Raw genomic sequence first — 23,929 nt, 5'->3', positions numbered from 1 at the left:
CATGTAGTTTTGAAACGCTAAAATAATGTCAAAGAATATGTTAAATTATAAGCTGGCTATCAAATATGAGGATGAGAGAGGTAGATAGGAAATACATGCTGTCTTTACAATGTACAAATCAACGGTGACGTGGAGATATTGCCTGGCACTACTTTGTAATATAAACAATATAACTGAAAAACTCGGATGCAATTTGGGGAAACATCTTTATCTAATGCAAAGCAGTGGTTTGACCATGTTGTGTCATCAGGTGTGATGTTCTACAGATGATGACAGTGCCGTAAGTGGTATTTTTTTTTTTTCTCAGTACTGTTTTGCTGCTAATTTTGAAGTCTTGCAGTGCTGTCTTTGGGACAAAGAGTTTGTTGATTGCTGCTTAAGGAGGTGATGGAATGGGTAACAAGGGTCTGAGGGTTAGTGTACTGTGTGGTATCCAGATGTTTGCAGCAGCACGGATGCTGCACAGCCAGGTCCCGTGGCTGGGGAAGCACTGGGGTAACTCACACTGCCCAGTTCAAAGCTGGGTTTGGGGTGTCCGTGCAAACTGGTGTCACAGCAGTGATAACGGTGTAATCATTACCTTACTGAAGGCTAAAAATTCCCTTAAGGAATGAGATTACTGAAACAATAATTTTAGCTTGTGCTATATGGGTCTTCGTCTGTGTGGTCCTATTAAGGAGTTTTATCTAAATCTATCTCTACTCATGGGGCCTTCAAAGAAAAAGAGATTATAGCCAACGGTAAAAAGAGTATCTTGCATGCCATAGAACCTTTGCAAAGAGATTTGAGGCAGATAATAATGGGGCATGTCTGTATCTGTAGCGTATGAGCGTGTAGAATATGTATAGGTATAGGTATATAGGTATGAATATAGGTATATTCATACACTAATAGCTAAGTATTGATAATTAGGATCAGGAAAGGAAGCTCACTTTTTATGCTGAGGTCTAATGTTAAAGGATGATACAAGTTTAAACAGCTAAGCACACAAATCCATTATGAAATGGATTTTCTTGGTGCTACATAATTTAGAATCACACTGAAATACTTCTTGGTATCGTATTATGGTACTTATATTGTTTTAAAGTTGTGATTAAAAATAGATCTGAAGAAATAATTGAGAAAATTCAGATGCCTCAATCTTTCCAGAGTGCTCCCAGAACTGAATCTTTTTCACGTTAAGCACCTTTTTCTAGCTCAGGCACTGGCACTTAGAATAAAATTGAAAATAAAATATTTAGTAGAAGCGAAGAAATTCTACACAATGAGGGGAAAGATCTTTCTAAAACTTTCTCTTTACAAATGTTTTATGTCGTGGTATATCCATTCTAGGCACAACAAAGGTGAAAAGTTTCATATTGAAATACATGGATAACGTATGTGCTGACAAACTCCAAGTAATTTTGAGTGTCCAGTGAACTGTTGGTTTTCTACATTACGTAATGAAATTGAGATCCATTAATAATTCTGAATGTTACTGATTTCACTTTAAAATAAGTAATGCCTATGTGCATTACCAATGTAAACATTTTGTTCCCTGTCAGCAAGCAAATTCTTACTGAGGACAAATCCTAGCAGCAGAAAGACATAAAAAATAAGTTATGCTTTCTGTTCTCCAAGTGTGAAGAAATGTGTCCCCACTGGGAAAGTTCTGGATTTCCAGGCAACATGCACATACAAGAAATCAAGACATGACAATACTGTATTAACTGCTGTACTGTGGCTATGGCAGGGGATGAGTTGTGGGAACCGCATTAAGCTGGGGGGTTTATTAAAAAAAGAAGGTTGTTGTTTGCAAGGGAGGGGATAAACAGCCAAGAGTCCATTGCACGTGTGAAATGTCAGCAAAGGCTGAGGAGTGACTCGGAGGGACAACCATGGATGCCTTCGGGAGGTGGCTGCCACAAAGTGATGCTGCCAAGTTTCTTGTTTACCACAGTTAATAAAATCTGAAGTTTGTGACATTAATGGCCTTTAGTTATACCTGTGGCTCTTAATATCGATGATGTGCCTAAGAATGCTGGAGAGTCTTTGCCTGTAAGACCTCGTTGCTGGATGGGCTCTTGCTGCAGTGGCTCGGTGGAAGCCTTGGGTGTTCGTGGGAGACCCTCTGAGAGCCCTACTCCTGGTTGGTGCACTGCAGACCTGTGGTACCACCCCATAGCTGGCTCACACTGAATATCCTTAATATCTTTTTAGGAGGTATAAACTTTCCCTAGTTACAAGTGGTGGGAGTCTGCAGGATTCCTGACAAAATCTGGGGTTTATTTCTTGGTGATGCCTCTGCTGTCTTAAGTGGATGATACTGGGGTTTGTAATAGCGATGCCTCTCATTACCATTCTGCTAAGACAGCAAGCAAGACGATAAAGCAGTGAAATAATGTTAAGCCACAGGCTGATAGTATAGCAGCTGCCTTAAAATGTGCATCCGTCTTCAACTTCTTGCATCCTTTTTCTTTCCTTTAATCCTCTCCATGTATTAGTCCTACCACTTAGTCAGATTAGGACCTTTTCCCGCAGAGTAAGTAAAACCTGTTTTATTGCCCTACGGTTCTTTAAAGGAGTATCGTCATGCTATGCCTCCCCAGATATTAGCCCTTGAAATACTCAGCTTTAGTGGTACATATTAAAAAAAAAAATAATTAAAATTCTCTGTATTTTTTGTTGAATATTGGTAAATGGTTATCTGCAACCCAGAAATGTTGCAGAGCTCCTACTTCACATTGCAGAGAACTTGGGAGAAAAGAGAAAGAATATGATTATCAGCTCTTGGAGAAACATGTGGAATACATGCTACCTTGTAGAGTGAGCTTGTCGTACTAATGTTCATTACATCCATATTTTAATGTTTATCACACTGAAACAAACTCTGGCTTTGCATAAGCTACCCTGCATAGCAGTAGCACTTCTGAGTCTGATTCACCGACAGGGATTTTGTCGTGTGAGGCATTGTGCAAACACAAAGCGTTTACTCTTTGGGATCTTGCGATCTATTTATAACAATAGGTAAGATGTGACTAACCTTTGATTCTTTAGCTGCATATGGCTCTCAAGCTGTTTGAGTGCTGCACCAGTGCTAGGTCTTCTGAAGGTCGCGGTGGGATGCAGCTGCCTTTGGGACTGCCCTACGTGATAGAGCACTGGGGCCACGGGGGAGTCGTCGTCCTCCTTAGTGTGTGAACTGCCCCGGGAGCCCGTGTGACAGCCCCGAGGCGTTTGGATGGATCCTATGGTTGCTGACCCTATGACAGATTCTGTACGTGGCCCATGGCATTACAAACATTGACCACCCCTACCATTTGTAGATACAGAGAAACTCCTTCCCTGCGAGATCGTGCTGATGTTTTGTGCTCATTTCGTGAACTTTAATGGAGATGGAATGTCTAAGATGTCTTTTTCACTTTTAGTATCGTAACTCTGTGATTGAACTTGAGAAATTGCTAAAATCAGGATCTCCAAAACTGTACATTTAAAGGAATGAGGAAATAATACTCTCCTGCTAAAATCAGCCTTTCTGGACAGAGGAGGTGTCCTTGGAAATGGGAGCATTGCAGTTATTTACAATATGAACAAGTTCTGCATATTTTGTGGAGGCAGCTGGTGTGAGCCTGCTCTCAGTGAAGGTGCACACAGCAGCTTCTCAGGTAACCTGCAGCCACAGTGAAGCACAGCAGCTCCCACTTATTTCCACTTGCATCGGGGTGGAATTCCAAGGAATCATTTTGCAAAATGTTATTGAGTCTTTTTTTCTTCTTTCCCCCCACTTTTCCATTTTTTTCTAGTCTTACCTTTTTCAGATGCATGGTTTTGTCTCTTCTTGCCATGAGGTGGATTTGGCTGGAGTGGGTGCGTGCGGCCGCTTTGGAGGGCAGTGCATGACAGTGTGTGAAGGACTAAAGTAACACAGTAGGGTAGGAGGTTACCCAGAGGAGGAGAAATGGGGGGCAATTAAGTACAAAGGGGTGTCTGAATAAAGCACTGTGGAATGCACGACAAAATGGAAAAGACAACAAAAGAAGGGATAATTAGGAAGTGAGGATTAGCTAACGTATGAATGCCTTTTTTAAGATAGGGGAGGCACATGTTCACCTATAACTTTAATTTTTGTAAGTATTGTGCCATTGAATGGGTATGGTATCTTGTAAGCTCTTTTGCAGAGAAGATGTGGAAGCTCTGTGTTCTCTCTGTGCCTGCCTGTGCTCGTTAGCAGGACGGGTGATTGACCTGGGGTGCTCTCTGTGGGGATGCTCCGTGTGCAAGGGGGAGCTCGGGGTGAGCGTCCCCACCTTATTTTGCTGTGGCTGTTGTTACTAGGAGTTTCACCTGCTTCATAATCTGTAATGAAGTTTCAAGCTGTTCAGAGGCTTTAGTGATTAACTTCCACGGATGTTTGTGACAACACCCTTATTTGGCTTCCCCAGTCTCGCTGGTAGAGGTGTAAGCATGCGGCGCGCTGAAGAATCAGTTGGTTGTTGGCAGTGTCCTTACCAGTACGATGGGTAATGGTTGCTGTGATCAGCCCCGTTTCCCCCAGTGAAAAAAACCCTAGTGATCAAAGCAGGATACTGTGCTACACTGCTCACCCACCCCCAGAGCGTATTGCTGAGCCAGGCTATCCAATCTGTGTGAAGAACACGGATTTATTGCAGTTTCTATTTTATTTAACCCAAGCTCATATTCCCTTTGAATTTCTTATAAATGGCTTCTGAAGTGGTAGATGTTATTCTGTAGTTGGATTTTTATTTTTTGTTATTTTTATTTTTAAATGAGATTGTCCTGGTTTTATACTTCCATTTGTCTTGATTTTTCCTGCTGAGTATTTTAATTTGAATATGTGTCTGTAAAAATAGTAGAATGATAAACGAATAATAACACAAATAATATATATCGGAGTTATTTCTTAGGATGGAGACATAATAACACTGACATTCTTTAAAAAGTCCTGCAGGTATTTTGATCATCTCTGTAGATGTGGAAGGAAGATTTCATTAGCACAGCTGGAGTCTTGTGGATGCCCTTAATTTGTTACTGTTCAGAGAAGTGTGGTTGTTATGCAGCTGTTTCTGAGAACTAAATCTGCTATAGTAGCATAGACTTGCTTCCCAATATTTTTGTGTACTGTGACTCATTTATCATAACAATAATTTCATTTATTAATGGATATGTGAACACAGCACTGACCTTATACAGTTGAGCCAGTTTTGGCCAGTTTGTTTTACCTAAGGTCATTTAAATAAATAAAAAAATTTGTTGTTTCTAACCAATTAACGCATTTTACAGTTAATGAAAACACATCTTCCTTTAGTATTTTATTTGTTGAATACATAGAAAACAATGCAGAAAAATACATATTAATGGTTTGAACTTATATAGCTAATAGTTTTAAATACAGGAAAAAAACTTTGGTAAAAAAATAAAATATGTATAATATTTGAATTGGAACAACTTTTGAAACCCTGTTGGAAAGAGAAAAAACTGCAGGCTTTTGATTCAAGATTACAGCTCCTCTGGGAAAGAGGAGTATATTTTCAGCATTGTTTATTATGTCATCTTGTTTTTTATTTAAAAACAAATCCAAAGTTTTATGTAAGAACTATTCTAAATGTCAAGGCAAATTATTAAGTCTCAAGCATAATACTAGGTGAAGGTTATGCAGCCTTAAGATTAACCTAAGGATGTTAACCATAAATGAACAAGTAATTTAATTTGCTAAATTCGAAATTGTGATTGACCTTGATTTGTGTTTCTGAATTTATTCAGACTGATTGATTTATGTTTCTGAATAAACTCAACATTCCAGTTTAAGTCTGCCAAGGATATTAACTCCACAATAGTCATTAGACTAGCGTCTGGGTTTATATTTAATTTTAACTAGAAATGTATTTTTGAGCGAGTATGGGTTTTTTTTAGGTTATTTTTATTTCTTCTCAGAATGGTATTATGAATTGGGGCAGATGGAGCCGTACTGAAATACTCTTTGGCATCTATTAGAGTAATACTTGGTTGATTACTGCGATACCATCATACTTGGCGTATGGTCGTGACTTGTCAGGTCTCTCGTTTCTTAAGAAAATGCCGAGAGATATGTAGGCCATTGTGTAGTTTCTCTTTAAATTATATAATATCAGATCCCTTTTGCGTGGTTGTATAGGAGGCTAGCGGAATGTAGTCAGTCTTGATACTAGAGTGCACATGCAGTTGTGTTCCAGTCTTCTGAAGCCCCAAGCAGGATGAGGGTCTAACTGTTTGTCCTTCAGCCAGCCCAGGTTTCCAGGGAAGCAGGGGGGTGACAGAGAATGACCCCTGTCTCTGATCTTGAGGCTTCTCTGGGAGCTCCCTTGTATGTCTTAATTCCTGAACTGGTTTCTGTAGGCATCCACATGATGATCAATGCTGTATTAAAGCAATTTGATGGGATGACTCAGGGAAAAGAATAATGTTCATATAAGTATAAGCTTCTTTAGGTAAATGCTAATCTAATATCTTTTTTTTTTCCAAAGTCAAGGTTTCTTGGTATAGATCAGATACCTTAACATTTTGTTAGGCGTCAAATATTTATGTAGTAAATAATTGTTTCTGTCCAAAAGAATTTTATGTGGGTGAATCTGAACTGGTTTTGAGTCTAAATGCATTTATCTTTCATGCCAGAAATTCTTCACTGATTTATTTCTAGAATAGAGGTTAGGATTCTATTGCTCAATCTATTTTCCTGTTATTGATAGATCTTATTTGTTTGACCTTTCTCCACTGCTGTGCTGGAAGAGAGGCAGGCTGGCTGTATAAGAGGAAGCAAAGGCTGCAACAATTTCTGTTGCAGGCTCTCAGCCTTGTGCTTAAAAATAGCAAATAACAGGAGCGTCAGTATGAATGGCTTTTCAAATATATCACTAGAATGTATATCCTGAGAATTCTAGTAGCATATCTGTTTTAATATTTTTATTAGGTTGTTGGTGTTTGGGGGGTTTTTTTGGCTTTTGCCAAGTTTTTTACCTTACCAGAACTGTTTCCCCTTGGAAACTAGAATTTATGAGTGACTAATTTTAAAGGTCTTTAAAAATTGATTTTTATTATTTTAAAAAAGCGTGTTGTTTTTGTTTGCAAAAGCTGCTTAGAATTTTCTGTCATAAAATAAATCTCTAAATGTGGGCACTACTGGTAAGTCTGCAAAGATACAGTAATTTCAAAGAAATAATAATGGTCCTATAATGCAGGTACAGTCAGTCTCAGCAGGCAGTCTTTGGTGGGGCAGAAATCTTTCTTGCTACTTTTTCCATCAGAAAGAATGGAAATGTTTCCTGTGACCTTCAGGCACTTACCTTCTGTTACTGCCTCAGAGACAGGATCCCTTGGTCCATGCCCGGCAATATTGCAGGAGCCCTTCTGGCTAAGGATGGCAATATTACTATTCCCCACACATTTTAAACTTGTTTGGGGTAACGAAATGAATAGAAGAATATTTTCTTCCTGACATATGGGAATTGATCTACATGAATAATCAGAATATCTTCATAACTTATGCACAAAGACAACAGCCCCAGTTAAAATTAAGGTCTTCAGGTTTTCAAGAGTTTTTAAGCAACAAGCCTTTCACGAAGTGGGATTCTCTTAACGGGCCCATCTGTTGGTATTCTTGCCAAGCAGTGTGCCAGTCAGACAGGCCAACTTGGTACAAAGGTACTTCTGGAGTTTTCCAGAGGAACAGGTAGAGATTTCTTTGTAAATGATGCAGGCAATTTCTGGGAATGTTGTAGCCATACTCAGTTTTCTTTTGATAAACCCAAAGATGCACTTAGTCGAACATTAAAGGAGAAGCTGAGAGGCAAGCATCCTGAAATGCATTTGGCCTCATTAGAAGGTCTTTGAATTAATTTTTTTTTCTTAAATTATGATAGAAGAAATATTAAGTATTCCATAACCATGACTTAGATACTCCAGTTGTTACCAGAACACTCTGAAAGTGTGGGTTGTATTTCTTTCTTTATGCTTGGAAGAAGGTCTTTTTAGTTACACAGAGAGATGAGAAGATAATGTGAGTTTCTAAACAGCTGCAGAATACCTCTTTTTAAACTCAGCCATGCTCAAGGTTATCTGCCGCTATCCAGATGCTGTTGTGCATATCTGTCTTTATAAATTATATAAAAATATACATATATGTATATTTTCTATAGATACACACATTCATGCACGTTGCATTTAATATACAAAATTTTAGTGGTTAAGGCCACTTTTTGTCAGCATATTCTCTACATAAATTTTAGAGTTTTATTGACTGAACTCTGCCTGTCAAATTATACTGCCCCTGCCAGTAGCCAGCATCTCCAAGAGCAGGGCCTGACCCTAAGCAGACAGTCCTTCAACAACAGTTGCAAAATGTCATCGTCACCCTGTCAAGGTCTGATTTTACCAACTTTTTTTTTTCTTTGCTCTCTAGAAGTCCTGATGGGCGCTCAGGATTGTGTCATTTATCACTCGAGTAAAATACTGCTTTTTAAACATTCTTCACCATTCCAAATAATTCTCCATCTAGCCTTTTCCCCATCTTTGTCATGGGAACGGCTGAGGAGTGTGCCCAGGCAGGCAACAGAGGAATTTGCCTTTAGCAGATGGTTTATTTTAAGAGGATGCGCCAGTACTAAATGTAGAAGAATTGATGGGGTAGTCTCAGTGATCAAAAAATATTTTGAAATATAGGCTGTAGCATAAGGTTTTGCTGCAGCCACTGGAAAAATATTAAAAAGACAGAAAATGTTGCTAAAATGATGGAAAAATTCTACGCGTTGAATGTTGAAAATGAAGAACATTCCACCCAAGAGCTAAGCCTTCAACCTAAATGCAGAATAAAATAAGAAAGATTGATTGTAAGCACCTTGGAATTCAGACAGCATGAATTTGCAAAAATGTGGTAGCAAACTTCTAGGAGAATGTTGGCATTTTTCAGTCCATAGAAATCTTTTAATTTTGAAGTCTGGGGCTGTGAATGGAAAACAAATTGTTTATAAGCTGTGCTTAGACCGCAGGAGGAGGTAGAGTGCGTTAATGGAATAGGGCAGTTAGCGTGGGCTGGCTCATCGTTCTTGCAGCAGCAAAGACACTTTTAGTTTGCAGAGATTCTGGTTTCTTTTGGCACAGATGTCCTCTTTGTCCTCTGGCACAGTTTTCCTTGATTTTTCAAAGAAAGATTGGATGTTTGTTGCCCGTCTATATCTAAGAAGAGCAGCTTGCTTCTCCCACTGGTATAATATGCCTTTGCTTATTGCTCTGCAGTATTCCGTGAGGGAGCATACAGGACTGGATAACCTCTAAAGAGCAGCTGCCTTTGGATATTTGGCACTGTTATTAGCAATATACTATTGGGATCACAGGCTCCTGTAATAAATTTAGCAATCTTGGCTGCACTATCCTTATACTTATCTAGCACCCCTCAGAGCTAGAGAATTTGAAAAGTACATATCCTGTTCTCACAGTGGTGAATGCCACTGCATGAATAGGAAGCAAATAATAAGTGTTTGTATTTTTATGAAGATTTGACATTTAACTTTTGATATCTACTGACTTCCTCCAGCTGTGTACCGTGTTGCCTTTCATTGCCCTTGAGGACAGCTCAGGGGAAGGGGGCTGAAAGGTTGTTAATGACAAAGAAAGGGAAAAATCAGCAAGGAGAAGATATGTTCTTGGAGCTGCCCAAATGTTGAGAAAGCAGAGAGTGGTTTCTGAACCTGCTCTGAAGGTAAGTTAGGAATAGGCAGTACTCAAGTCTGAGCGATACACTTTTCAGTGACGTTTCCTGCAGGTCTTCAGGTAAAGGGAAAATAAAGTCGCATGCTCCAATGTAACATGGAGAATGTACAACATGATGTAACTACAAACAGTTAATTTTCTCCTCCTTTTAGGAAGCTGGTGTGTCTTATTATTTGACATGACTGATGAATGTACAATAAGATGGTTGTGAATTCACATACATCAACATTTGATGCTGCCTGAGATGCCCAGGAAATGCTTCAGATGCGCTTTTTTAGGTGTATTTTTTTACATGTGGACAGTAAAACACTACTTTGTGAAATCATGATCATTTACTCTAAGAAGATAGGGGTGTGGGCTCCCAAGTGAACAATCCCTGAACAGCTGCCTGAAAGCTTTTCACAATTTGTAACTTGATACGCAGTCTATATTCTTTTATTCTTAGATGTTATCCCTGTGAAATTTGGCTGACCAAATTAACCGAGTTTGGCTTACTTGGTTATCTGTCAGTTATTTGCATAACCAGAGAAATATATGGCTTTTTCTTTTCTTCATATAGAAGGTAGTGTAGGGGTGGCCTAAATCAGACTCTTTCATATTGTACCACCTTACAAAAGATCTTTCCAGTAGTGGCAGGCAGTATTTCCTCTACCTTCACTGGCCCCAGTTTTGGGTTGTATAACAAAATAGCTTTAGGTACCTGGATGATTACTGCCGAATCAAGTACTCGCAAAGCGCTGGCAATCCAGGGATGCAGGTATCCAGAGCTGACCTGCCTTCATTTCTCCACTCCAGAGCAATGCTCTCTGTGTTGACAGGCAAAATAGAATGAGTTTAGACGTGTGCCCACAAATGTGATGCATTAATCAAAAATTTTGCAGCCAGCACTTTAATAATGCAAATATGAGATTATAGTCTCTTCTGAGCTATCTGTTTCATGGATGCAGATCTGCTGCTGTGCACACTGTGAGGGAATCTTGGGGCTTTTAAGTGGGTGCATGAAGAAATAGAATTTGGGATGAAAAACACATGATTTTTTAGAACGAGTGAAAAACCAGGAAGATAATGGATGAGTCAGGAGGATCTGTTGGACTTGATCCCAAGCACCTAAAATTCCCTGATGGGAGCTTTATTTTTTTCTTCTACCACTGCAAACTTTTCCATTTAAGACAGTTCATAGAATGGTGCCTTCACGCTGTGGAGTGCTCACAGAAGTGATAACGCACAATGTGCAGTTATACATCTTCTGCTGATGCATGCTGTCTTGTGAAGATAGACCAGTATGGGCAGCAATTGCCGGTGTAAGTTACCAGCAAAGCATTGCAAGTAGCTCCCTGTCAGCACAAATCTTACAAACTTTCTGATTCTGCTGATAATCTGGGGTTTTCAGTATGGAGATTATGTTCTTTTCAGACCATACCTTTAAAAAATATCTTCGCTCAGTTGATGGGACTAACACGATCTGCAGGTTTGAGAGGAGGCATTAGGTGTCCTTCAATAGATCATACTTCGACTTCCAAAAAGACCAGCTGAAGACCCGAGTTATATTTTGTACTTTAGTGATTTTCCTTACTCAGGGGTTGCAGTGGTGGTTACATTAATGTGTACGCAGCTTGTTTCCTCTTTCTTGTATTCATCTTCAGTTTTTGTGGATCTTATTATTTATATTACAGTAGTACTTCGAGCACCCTGTTAGCATCAGTCCTGCTGTACCAGATGTTTACAAAAATAGAAGAAGATTCAGTTCTCTAAGCATCAAATATGTTAAAATGTGTTAAAAAACACTGGTACAGATACATCAATTAAAATTAATAAAGTACATTGTTATTACCATAGTGATAGTTTGAGTTCCCCTATTTTTATCTGAAGCATAGCACTGCATGTAATTCTTTTAAGTGTTTGCTCTTCCACCTCTTCACTTTCATGCAAACATCCTAAAATACTAAATATTCAGCAAATTGAGCTGGATTTGTCCCGAAGTCACTTTTTGTGAGGGTATTATTATTATTATTATTGTGAGTTACTCTGGTATTAAAACATGGACACCCATAGTGCCTCTTCTGTGGCTCCTCTAATTAAAAGTGGAAGTGGATGCTCAGTTTCCCATCAGTGCAGAAAACCATGTATAAGGATATTAGAATGGAGCTCACTGAAATGAGGGGTTGTTGGCAGACTGGAACGAGCAGGAGAAATGTGGGATTGAACAAAACTAATGTGCTGTTGGGAACACATGGGAGGAAACTCGACCAGTGCGTTTTCACCCAAAGGACATAGTATGAAATGCGGGGTTAAAGGCTGTATGTTCTTAGTAGAAATATCATCGCCTTGAGTGAAATGAAGCACATTTGAGAGGAAGAGAACTGAGAGTAATAGCTCTTTTTAAAAATATTTGCCTTTTGAAAAAAGAGAAAAATCTCGAAAATACTAGTTGTCACCATTTTGTTTATGGTTCATAATGTGATATTAGAGAGAGCATTCTATTTTAAGAGTATTGCAGGAATTCTAAGCCTCGGACAAACACTGTGTTCACTTGTAATGGTGCAGAGAGAGCAAACAAATTACAGCAGAACATCTGAGAATAGAAGTGGCCACCTCTTTAATGTCAAGAGAAGAATGAGACCCATTAATTAATAGTCTTTATGCCATCTGACTAATGAATGAGTCTGATCTTGGTGGTGCTTTAGGATGGGACCTAACTAAAGATGATAATTGTGTCTAAACATTACCTGTGGAGGTGCTTAACCTTAATAAGAGTTGTCATCTTAGCAAATGCTGTTATTAGATATACATTTACTCTGTGAGGGGGATGTCACGGGATTTATTCTTGTACTATAAAAGATTCTGGGGCCTTTTTGGTTGAAGAGGTGCTAAGGAACACAGAGAAAAGTACTGGCTGGTGGGCAGTAACTACCTTGCTGCTTGCTAGTAGAAGCCTGAAGAAGTACAAAAATTCCAAAGCCTGTAGTCTAGTCCAGATTTCCCTGTGTGTGCCACCTTTCCTGCAGATGAATTAGATTATTTCCAATTGTACTGAGAAGGACAAACAATCTTTGCCTTGTAGCACATAAAAATGGTGAAATGAATGCAGGGATGCATACCTAGTTGAATGGGCTTTTAACCAAATGGAATGGAACCTAAAAAATAACAAAATCTTCCTCTTAGTTAACACAATGCATTTTTGTAGTCATTTTGGAAAAACACCAGTAGGGTGCATAGTTGGGCTGCACAGTGGTGTGATGTTGCCATTTACTGTAGGTTTAGTCCAACCGTTTTGATGTATGTCGTGTGGGGTTTTTTTTATGTTGTTCTTCCTGGGGAAGATTTTCATTGATCCTGTCCCTCGTAACGGCGGAAAAACCTTTACAGCTTGGTTTTAGTATATACCAAAAGCTCAGATGAGAAAGGACAAAAGAAACTGTCAGACCTGGAAAAATGTGAAAGAAACCCAAGCCCCCAAACCCTATGCCTTTTAAGTCACTTATGACTCACAGTTTTGACTGACTGAATTTGGCAGCACTTGTGGTATTTTGGGTATATTTGTGGAAGCCCACAATAGTGGTGTTTGTCATCCTTTGTATTCAATAATTCAACACAGATTGTAGTCGTTTAAACCATTGGTGTCCTTTTAAGATCTTTTCAGGAGTGAGAGTTAGCTTTGAATTACTTGAAAAGTATTATTAAATAGATTATGTAAAGAAAGCGTGATCTCCTTTGGAGGTTTTCTATCCTTTAATCAGGGGCAGAACGCCTGGGAGCGGGGCCAGAAGAAAGGAGTTGGCAGGGACTGTGCATCCTATAGAAGAGGGAAGGGAATTTGGAGTCGAAACCTGAGCAGAGGAGGGGATGGAGGAGAAAGAGCCAAAAGCAGGGCGTGCAGCTTTGAGGAGAAGGGGCAGAAGCAGTTGGAAGTGAGACGTGCTGACAGCAGCCGCTTGACCAAGCCAGGCTGTACCCTCTCCTTCACAGCTGGAGTCAGCCTGCGGGTGGTCTCCAAGCTGCAGTCGCCTGCCCTTGTCCTGTCCTTAGGGACTGCTCTGCAGAGCACTGTCCCCACATCATCCTCTTGTTTCTGCCCCCTCGAGGGCCGGTCCCTTGGGACAGGGTGGTGGGCACACAGCCCTGTGGCTGTCAGAGCCCTCACGCTGCTCCAGACCCTTTGCCTAATGTAAAGGGGCTGGGAGAAACTAAGGATTTCAGCCTTGTTTTGGGTGAAGAATCATCTGAACTAGCTGCTAGGACAAGTCGGCAGAAATGACTAAATATGTGCAAGATTTTAAGTGTTTGGTATGAGGGTGAATCAACTGCAAAGCCTGGCAGAGTCCAAGCACCTGAACCCCAGTAAATAGCGTTTTTATTAAATTAGAGTAAGTTGCAGAAATTTAAGGTTTGACAAAGATTTTTAGAGAAATTATTCTGACACTTAAAGGCTAGACAACCACCTAAGCCTGCCTTCTGCTCTTTCATTAAGCTAATTAAAATGCATTTGAATATAAGGTAAATCTTTAAAGAAGATATCGAAGTATTATACAGTAATATTGTCTTATGTCAAAGATGCTTTGTGAAATCAGATTATGTCAAATAAAAACCTCCCAACCGTTATTTTTCAGAACATCAGAGCTCAGATGGTTTAGGTAGTTGAAGATCTAAAGAGCAGTGTTGGAAGGATATCAAAGATAAGGTGATATTAAATTCCTATGGACCAGTTTTCAGAGTTGTGTTTTTCCAAAAACCAGACGCTGAAACTTAGTTAGAGGTAAAGCTGTTTAATTATTGGCAGAGCAGTACCAGAAGTAATACAGCTGCAGTCATTTCAAGTGCAGAAGGTGATCTGTCCTGGGCCGGTCTCTTGATACGAAAGTAAAGACTTTAAATACCTTCACAATTTTCTTCCTTTTGAAACATTTTTTTACAATTAATCAAATGAACTTGCAAAGCAAATAAATAATATTGTAATTGTAGTATTGTTGTAATTAAGCCCTCTTGACTTTGGTTTTTGATCTTTTTGGATGTTTGAGTATTTTCTTTTCAAAAGGCATGTAAGAAAATCCTGTAATTGCTTTTGAAGAGCCATCCCAAGCTTACTGTCCTTTTAAGAACCACCAATATCACAGTCCATAAGGGATCCCATCAAGTAGGTTACAGCGTCTCGCAGCCGTTGTTGTTTTCACAGCCTCCCTCGGAAGGCAGTTGAGACGTGCCCTGTGATACTGCAGTAGTGGAGCATAGTGATTTATACAGTGATTTATACAGTAGGCTGCGCTTTTTTAGCCATTCTACATTTCCAGACTAATCTTGTTACACTTTTAGTGACAAGAGAAACTTCAGAACTTCGGACAATTTCTTCACTGTGCAGCTTTGACAACTGGAAGTAAGCATCTAAATTAGGCTAACCCTCTTTTCACAGTTGTGTGTAGGCTAAATTTAAGTGTGATGTAAATGGTATTGCTATGTCAGTTAGAATGCAAAGAAGAAATGAAATTTTAAGCAGGAAAAGCAGCTAGAAGAATTGATGAGACAAACTGTACCTTGTCTGATAGTCACCTGTAATCACCAGCATAAGACAAGTTAACATTAATCAAAATTAATCACAAATTAATCACAAATACAGGTTAATGATGAACCCTATTAAAAAGTTTTTGAAGAGAATGCTTTTACCACAAATGAATGCCTATGTGTATGGTAGGAAATTTATTGTATCACAAATAATCTCCCAGCAAAGAAGTAGGATTTGAGAAATTAATAGAATATGTTACTATATAGTCAAGTGTTTTTATGAAAAGAGTAGGAATATTTTCATGGGGAAGCCTACTGGAATTTTCTTAGTAAGGGCCACTTGCTTTTCTTCTCTCATAGTGCTGCATTTTCTCCCATTCTCCAAATCTTTTGCTAATTAGCCTCCTACCTGCTTTTTCCCAATGCCAATTCTCACTGTCTCACACCATGTTCAGTGCTTGAATCCCCTTCCTTCTGTCTTGTGCTGGCTGGGATCCATCTCTCTGCATGCTAAATATGTTAATTAATTTTCTCATACACTGGACTGGTACATAGTTGTTTTATCTAATCACACATATTGGTCATGTAGTTTCTTACAGAATACATGTACTTTCATATATGTTCTGTAATAACATGGGAAAATTAACTTGAGGCCATATCTCCAAATATGTACTTCTCCATCATCCCTAGAAAGGGAAGGTGCCAATCAACCAGAAATGCATCATGAAGCAGCCCATCTCTGGTTGCATCTCTGCTTTCCCTGTCCATCTTCAATGCAGTCAAGCTTTTCTCTTTGAAAATGGAGGAATGTGGAGGGAAGGGAAAGCTATGAGGGTAGGGAGTAATGTGATAATATTGTAAGTTAGAACTGCTCTGCTGCCAAGTACATTGCAGGACAGAACAGTAGAAAGAATTTGTACAGAATATTACATTGCATTGTCTATGTAAGGGATCATTAGGAAATGACTGCTTTGTCCCTATGAAAAGTACAATCTGCTAACTCTAAATACTCTATTTACATAGTCTTAATATCAATGAGGGTAGAAAATGATAACAAAGATACTGATTACACTTATACAACTTCCTGTCTGTGAGACTGACTAGAACAGGGTGCTGGAGATATGTCAACTAAGCATACGTATAAAAAGCTTTCCCCTAAATAACTCCATGTTGCTTTTATTTCAAAAATTAGCTTAGGCCTTAAGCCGAAGTTTTAATATCTGTATCAAAACTGTTGACAGTGTTTGTGTATTCTTGAGATGCAAATGTCTCATCTCTGTTGTATAAACAGAGAACAGTATAAACTGCCCTGAAAAATTCCTCTGGCGATGAGTTCCGTAGTTTAACCAAATTTTTAAAATGTTGTTCTTTTTATGATATTTTTAAATTGGTTCTTAGAAGCTCCAATATTAATTTATTAAATCTTCTTTCTGGCAATCTCAAATAAAAATCTAATCTTTGTACCCATTGTGAGAACATACAAATTCGTGCAGTTGCAGTCTTTTCTCCTTCATAAAAGAGATTTTTCTATGCAATCTTGTATCTTTCCTCTGGTTCTGCAGTTCTCTTTTTAGAAGGAATGATACATAAATGTAGAATTCTGGTGAAGACCCATTATTGATTCCTTGAGAACATAGTCATAGTGGTTTTGATGCGATTCTCCATTCAGTTCCCTGTGTATTTTAACGTGGTGTTACCTTATTTTGGCACAATGATCAGATGTTTCTGCTGAGCTTTCTACAGTTAAATCAATGGTCACAAAAAGTATTTGGTTTGATACAATTAATTAGAACTCTTGTAATTTTTTAAATTTTTTTTGCTGTTTACACTGCTTGGTATTTTTGAGCATTAAGTTTTATTTGTCTTTGTTGCCTGTTCAGCTTGATTGTTTAGGATTTCTGAAAGTCTTCATGGCGTTTTTAGTTCTGATTTGTCAGTTGTTTTATGGCGTCTGCATATATATTTTTAATTTACTACTCATTACTGTTCCTAGGAGATTTAGTCAGAAATATGGAGCAATTCATTGCCATAGTGAAAATCAACTGGTTACTTTTATTCTTCGCTTTATATCCAGGTTTTCACCCGATATGATAATTTGGGCCAAAATATGTGTTACACATTAAGGGTGAGTATTTAGCAAGAGACCTAAAATACTCCTCAGCACAAGAAGATACTTCTGTGAAAAGCAGAGATTTTACAAGTTTCTATTATCTTGGCCAGCTTTGAGTTCTTTTCATGTTTTAAAGAATTCCATTATATATTCATTCAATATGCCAAGGAGCAATATAGTGCAATATTTCTTATTTCACTAGCACCCAGCAAGCCTGTAACCCTGTGAATGCACTTCATAAACATGGGGGCATCCAGAACTGAAGCAAGGCATCTTGCTCAGTAAGGACCTGTCACCATCTCATTGGTTTTATTTAAGCTGCTGTACCACTTACCTCCTTGCTTCAATAGAAAAGAAACTGCAAATAATAATATAAATACAGACTGAAATGAAAAAAAAATATTTAATTGAATGGAAATCCTTTAGTTCAATTTTATCAATGGCTGCTTCTAATCTTGCTTTGCTATTTTTGTCTTTTTATTGCCATACAGTGTTCAGACCTCATTAGTGCTATCTTGCTTCACTTTTAATAGCTTTTCTTTAAATCCATTAATACTCTAAATGGGATTACTCTTTCTGATGTCCAAGAATCAGAAGAGAATCCTCAGAAGTGGAACTGTTACAATTTAAATATCAGAGTTTTACTCCCACTAATACAAAATTTGAATCTTGGTGGTCACACCTCTCTCACAGATGTGAACTGAGGTGTCTCTGTTCAAAGATCAGGCACGGAGGTTAGAGAGCAGAGAATTAAGCTGTTATGTGTCCTCCCTTTTTTGTCCTTTGGAACGTGCTTTCGTGGAGGTGTGTTCTCCGGCATTTGCAGAAGAGAATGCAGTAGGGTGACTGGATGGGTAACCAGGTTTTCACCCGTTTCTGAGGGTGTACCACATCTGCAGGCACAGCTCCGGACTTGGGGTGCAGAGCTCCACCATTTGGTTTGGTGGGAGGAATGTGGTACGGCCACAGGAAAGGTTCTCTTACCCTGGGTAGGTTCACAGAGTTGCTGGTGCTTTCACGTAGATCTAGCTTGAAACCTCTGTTTATTCATAAAAGTAATAAGAAGATGGTCAGTTATTGTTTTAAATGGTTGGGTTCCAGGAAATGCTTGACACACCCTAAGTTTTTAAAGATTCATGTTTTAATTGGGCTGGTTGGCTTTGCTTTCCCCAGGTTTTTGCAATGTGACAAGCAGCAGAAAGTAAGACTGGAAAAGACCAGAGAATTTAGAAACACAAAGCTGCTGACTTGCAGTTACTGTTTACCAGCAGGAAGGGGTTTATCTCCTTACTTTTCCCTTGAGGTCTAAGCCCAGCCCACACACATACCAGAATATTTAAATATGTATAGAAACTATTTTCAAACCCTTTTGAATCAAGTTTTCTTTCACCTCAGCTGGCTTCTTTGCTGTGTCTTTGCCTCTGTCGAGTTCCCGTGTTGAACTTCTAATTCTTTCATTAGTGCTTTTTTAAGGAAAACTACGAAATCTGCTGACACAAAGAATTTTGTCGGTTTTATGAGTAAATCTTCTTTAAATGTCAAATTATGTTCCAGGTACATCATTCTTAGTATCACTTCAAAGCTTAAGTTCGCATTGTACGCTGGAGTGCATCAGAATGTCGTATAGCATGAGTCATGGAGAAAACTGCGGACTAGCTTTGAAAAAAGTATTTGTGCTGTGGCTCTTATTCTGAACTGTGGGTCTGAGAATGTTTTAAAAATGTTGAATTGTCTAAACCCATAATGAAAGAAAACCAGGGACCTAGAACTAGAAGATAAGAGGCATTTCTGTGACAAATAGTTCAGAGGAACTTCTCAATATTCTCTGGAGTTTTTTTACCTTTGTCTTCTATCTCTGTAGAATCTAAGACTCCTGAAAACGCTGTTAATTTCAGCAAATAGATGTACTCGGCTTTTAAGCCAAATCTGCTGCCTCTAGACTGAGAGTTATGCAACTGACTGGTGCAATTCATTTGACTCACCGTTTCTTATAAAGGGTGGAAGGTGCAATAATTGTTTGGAACAGAAGCGTGCTCTGGGTTAAGCGTGTATGTAGCTCACTGAAGATTGAGGTACCATCACAGATAAATACCATCTTCTTTGGAATCTGCTGTTTCAGCAAAGTGTTTTCTTTCCTCACATTGAATTCTGTTTGATGTTGAGGAGTATAAAGATCTCTGTGATGTTTTGTAGAGAAGACAGAATGTGTAGCATCATCTAGTGATGGGAACATAATAGTTGCATAACAGATCTTTCTACACTGATACGTATTACCAGAATTGTTAACATTAAAGTTTAAACATTTAGGTTTGTTGTTCATGTTTATACAACACTCCACTGCAGGGGTACCTTCCTGGTACATTTCGAGAACTGAAAGGAAGGGCGGCTTTAAAAATAGTAGGATGGGAGCGCAGCTGGGTTGGATGGTGACCAAGCATCTCAGAAGGCCTTTAGTGACTCATGGTCACAGCTGTCTCGGCACTCTGATCCCTGAGCAGCCGCTCTCCAGGACAGCCACGCTGCTGACCCTGTGATGTATCAGAGCTGACTTCAGCTGCTTCAGAACTATATGTAGCTCAAGAGTCACACGTTGGTCCCTCTGGCACAGATTGTTCAAGTTCATTATGTCGTATGGTTGTTGGAGACGCTGTATGGTTTGTTATCCCACGATGTTAGGTAGGTGTTACAAGGCAAGAAGCATATCCCTGTGGTAGTCCCCGTGAAAGAATACATATGAGTATGAAATATAAATACTTCACATTTTTCTGAAAATCTCATGTGTCACTTTGATTCTACAACAAAATTTGTTCTCTGAAGTTCAGCTTCAGTTCTTAATAGGCATTGAGCTCTTAGTGATGAATGACGATTAACATGACTGACTTTCTCTGCAGTTTGTTTCCAAGTCATTTTTTTTAAGTTGGAATTTATTTTTTGTGCTTCTGCTATGTGTAAGGTATTAGACCTTTACTGCTTGTATTTTATATCATATCATGCCTTTCTTCTTTCACTTGAACAAAGATCAGTGTGAAAGCAAGAATCTCATATCCCTTGTTTCTCTGTTTAGTGCTTTGATTACATCATAGATTTTTAGCATGTACAGAAGACACAAGCACTGATTACTTTTCTGACTGAGAATGTCTTTTTGTCTACTGCCATCACAATTGCCTCATGTGCACTTTTTTAGTTGATGCTGATTCTTACTGACCTTAATCCCTCTTCTGAAGAGAAATGCCTGTCGAACCTTGTAATACTGTCAAAAAGCATGAAGTTCAGGGAATCATAGCCTAGTGATGGAAAAGTCCTGTTAGGTCATCCAGTCCATCTCTTGCCAGCACAAGATTCTCCACAGGGATATACTCTGTAATGCTCTGCATCCTCAAGAAGGGTATGTAGTTCTTCAGCTGGAAACCCAGAGGTTGATCCATTGTACATATGGATGTCCCATTACAACATTTCTCCTCTGTATTTGCTCAAACTTTGACTTGGAGACCATTTGGGTATTAACTGATTGTCGATCCAGGGCATCTGCGTAGGGCTGTGGTATATCATATCCAAAAGGCAGGAACGAAAACTGGCAACATAACAAAATACTACCAATGTCTGAAGGACACATGACTGAGCAGACGAGCATCCTGTTTCTGCACTGGCAGGCAGTTCTTGCCAAGAAGCTGAGTATCAGTGACTGGGTTTATTAGTTTAGCAGTATGGCAGCTGCCTTCTCAAGTATCTTAACATAATATTGGGTAAAACGTTGAGCTTAGCAAAGCTGTGTATTTCTTTCAGGTTACCTGACCTATAGCGTAGTATGTAAAGCTGCACATCTTGCAATAGAGAATCTTAAGTAAACCATTATGGATTTATATTACTGAAAAGCTATCGTGCTGACAGCAGCCTCAAGTGTACTCTATGTACACATTTCAGAGACTGTCTATTTAGAATAAATGTAATATGTAGCTACTAGAAGTTGAGAGAGTCTCAGGAGGAATCCTCGTTCTTTTACATGATCCTGAGGTGTTAGACTTCTCATCTGCTACGGGCAGTGTTGAGCAGAGGCTGGGTTTCAGAGCTTTTAATTTTGGAGGCTTTTATATGTATATTTGTAATGGTCTTCTTTGAACTAATAAAGCGTTTCTCAAGGAACAGCCCATAACTCTGATACAGGGTTTGGAGTTCAGTGTGTTGGTCAGGGCTGTAAGGAACAGACCATCAGACCTCTCTGGCAGGTTTGTGATGTGTACAGCCAGTCACTACATGTTTTGTTTGTAAATTGTATGTTGTGACTGTATACTCCCCAGTCATGTTGCAAGCTGTGAGGACAGTGGCTGCCTTGAATTATTATGCATATAATTAATCCTTAAAATAACTGTCTCTTGCAATGTAGGGAAAAGCTTTAAAGAGATATCTCCAAACATCTTCTGAGAAGACCATGTCTACCTCACTTTGTATCATCAAACTAATCTTTTGATGAGAACTAGCTCTTACTAGGTCCTTCAGGACTGAATTATTTGAGTTGCTGACCACTGATCAGCGTAGGTTATAAACAGATTCTAAAAAGGTGATTCCCACTGAGGATAATTTTTTTTATTCTTTGTGAGGAAATGCTGGAGTAGAGACAACTATTGAAAATATCTCTTTTCTTAGATATGTAGAGAAATCTATGTATGCAGCCCTCTTGTGAATTTTGGGGTGCATTGTGCTATGTGAGGTACCAGTTCTAGGATTATATCAATATGACAGATACTCACAAAAGCCTTAATACAATTGATATTTGAAGTTGAAATTGAAATATAAAATTCCGTACAGGGAGGAGTATCATGACATGCAGAGCTAAGAGCAGAATGGAGACAAGGAGATGGTCTTGCAAATATAAACTGCTATATCATAAGAAGTATGGAAAAACATGTTGATGCAGAAATCTGGGTTTTCTTAAAATACTAACTTCATCTATGTCATTGTTATCAGTATGCTTCAGTTTGAGCCATCATCAAAAAGAAAAATTTTCTTTTTTCTCCCAGATAAGATTTGAATTTACTGTCTATGTGAAAAATGGTGGATAGGGTTTTGAGAACTCAAGTCCTTAGTTTATCGTGTACTCTTAAAACTTTGAGAACAAAGTAGTTATTTGAAACAAAAATGTCATGTAATTTATGAAGTTAATGGAAGGTAAAACTTTTGACATTCCTTAAATTTTAATCCCTCTAGTGCATGTGATTTCATGTGATCTCTCACCCTCTGAGAAACTGCTTCATTATCTTGCATAACAGTTTGGCAGATCTCCATCTTTGCTCTGCTGAATAAAGGAATAGTGTTTCTACAGAAACAAGTTTGAGAATTTGCAAGATGGAGAAGGAGCTCCAGGTTTAAAATCCACTTCTGAAGTAACTAGTTGTTAGAAGCCAGGCTTTTTTTACTGTAGTCATGTTGCTATTTAATGTTATAATAGAGTTATTTTTTTAGGAGCTGAATTCTACAAAAAAAATCTTGTGAAATATTTAGGAGCTGTTTTCATTCCGAAAATGACAAGCTGGTACTGTTTTCCTTTGTCTTTAGAATCAACACTTTTAATTGTATTTTGTAGTTTTCAATTGGTAATTTCATTCTGGTCTGTTTTCTAATTTGTGCCAGTATAAACAGGATCAGAAGCAGATACTGGCCATCATGACAGTTTGGTTCTCCTGTAGAGTTACAGGTTTCTTTTTTACCCAAAGAGCCACCCTGTTCATATTTTATTACCTAACCTCTGTTTCTACGGGGGGGAGAGACGGGGCGGGGGGATGTGTCCTGCACACAATTAAATTTAGGACATAGTGTTTTGGGGGGAAACAAAACCTATATTTGAGATGCACAAAAAATCTGGACCTATAGATTTCAGCTCAAAATTTCTTTAATGTACAAGGAATTTCCAGGGAGTGGTGGAATTCTGTGGTTTCCCTTTGCAGGGGAGGAGGGCTGCAGGAGCTGGCTCTATGTGTCTCTGCTACACGCGTGGTCTGGGCTCAGTGTCCAGGGTGACAAGGACCCCCACGGACCCGCCGCCCACAGAGCACACGCAGGAGGTTGCACTGGGCTGGTGTCAGACTGAGAGCTCTGACAATGTGTGTTGGAAAAATTCTGTGCAAGGGCCTGAAGCTTCCCATGGCTTTGGAAATTTAGAAAGACCCTGTAAAAACTCATGAGGAAAGACACAGTTGCTGTTCAGTTGCTGTTGGGATAAGCATTCTCTACTTTGCTTACTTCCCCTTTATTTCTTCTGCACTGACAGATTTAGCCAAGTGCAGTTCAGAAGTTCAATTAGTGTCCCATTATTGGGAATTGTAATTCTTACATGCCAGATTGTAAAGGAAGCGTGTTCAGTTTGTGCAGCAATTGCAAACCTGTGCTGTGGCTCCTGTTACTGATGGCATCTAATCTGGTAAAAAGAAGCTGCACGTTCTTCAGGTCTGGAGAAACCAAGGCACTTGGCTAAAGGTTGTTGCATGTGGGTGGGTGGGTGTGTGTGTGCATGTGTGGAAACTAGAGGTCACGGGGATTGGCTTAAAATGCCAATTTGAAAATATTTATTTTACTAGTAAACAAATCAATAGCAAT

General features: G+C 38.9%; 1 protein-coding gene across 8 annotated transcripts in view; it reads left to right on the top strand.

Annotated features, from left to right (window-relative positions):
• Positions 1 to 23,929, top strand: part of TJP1 (tight junction protein 1) — a 163,014-nt gene that overhangs the window by 9,953 nt on the left and 129,132 nt on the right. The window lies entirely within an intron of this gene.

The sequence above is a fragment of the Calidris pugnax genome, unplaced genomic scaffold, assembly GCF_001431845.1.
Source record: "Calidris pugnax isolate Ruff unplaced genomic scaffold, ASM143184v1 scaffold70, whole genome shotgun sequence".
Taxonomy (NCBI): Eukaryota; Metazoa; Chordata; class Aves; order Charadriiformes; family Scolopacidae; genus Calidris; species Calidris pugnax.
This window is presented reverse-complemented; position numbering and strand designations above follow the sequence as displayed.